This window comes from Octopus bimaculoides, chromosome 15 (genome assembly GCF_001194135.2).
Source record: "Octopus bimaculoides isolate UCB-OBI-ISO-001 chromosome 15, ASM119413v2, whole genome shotgun sequence".
Lineage (NCBI taxonomy): Eukaryota > Metazoa > Mollusca > Cephalopoda > Octopoda > Octopodidae > Octopus > Octopus bimaculoides.
Genome location: NC_068995.1, coordinates 4,917,346 through 4,918,743, shown reverse-complemented (window position 1 = coordinate 4,918,743; position 1,398 = coordinate 4,917,346).

Here is a 1,398-nt window from a genome sequence, read left to right as displayed (position 1 = left end):
ATATATATATATATATATATATATATATATATATATATATATATATATAAACACACACACATACATATACGTGCTTATATATAGTTGCTTGTTTAAATATATACATATACACACACATTCACACATACACACACATATATATATGTATATATATATGGATGTATTTATATATATATATATGTATGCATATATATATATGTATGTATATGTAGATATATGTATGTATATATATATATATATATATATATATATATGTATATACTCACACACGTACATATGCACATACACACATGCACAGATATGAGGAGAGAAACAAGGAGAGAAAGAGAGGATAAAAGACATGCAAATGTGTGACTATATGCTGATGTGCGTGTGTATGTGTGTGTGTGCGTGGGTGTTTGTGTTTCTGTCATGTGTATGTCTGTTCCTACGATTGCCTTGCAGCGCAATGACATCAACACACTTTCTGGATATGCTACATATGTCGAACTCAGAGCATAAGAAATTTAATTAAAAGGCATGGCGCGTTTTTCTTTTCTGCTGAGCTCAATTAGTTTTTCTCATTAAGACAAATCGTCTGTACTTGAGCGACGGCAACGCTGGTGGTGGTTGTGGTGCCAATGAGGATAGACAAAGTGCAAAAGCGAGTGCAAATTTAATCAACACTATTCTTTCGTTTCTCTCCTTCTCTCAGTCGGAGCAAATCATGGAAAACTAATTTATTTTTTAAGATGAAGGCCGTTAAAAAATGAATTGATTCTTTGATTAGTTCTACTTTTCTATACCTGTAATTACACGTTAGTATTATATGTACTTAGAGACGCTATCAGTACTGAAACATCGGTTTGTATAATGGGGTTTATGGTTTAATGATGAGGTTTAATAAGGCCGAAATATGTCAGAGATCGTCTAACATAGTTGCTGAAAGACTCAAAATATTATTAAGCAATTATTGATATTGATTTTCCCCACGTAAGTAGACGGAAACTGAAAGAAGCCTGTCGTATATATATATATATATTTATACAAGAATAAGGGCAGAGAATCGTCAATTAATAATAGAATTAATAACTAACAATTCTGCCAAGTAGTTCAGTATGAAAAAAACCTTTATCGGTAAGACTATTTATCATTATAAATATACAGGGATTAGCAATTGAGTTGCTTCTCCAACATACTGAAAATTTAGAAATAGCAGTCAAAGAACTACTGATTCCAAACTACAAATTTTCTCTAAAGTGGATGGCGATATTTATGGCACACATAGAACAAAAAACCGGAGGGAAAAGCGTAAACAAGCCAAGCTTTTAGTTAATTGGATACGAATCGTTTCATGGTTAAGTGAATAGAAATTTCACTATTCCAATCTTCAGCCTCAATATTCTGATAAATTTGAAA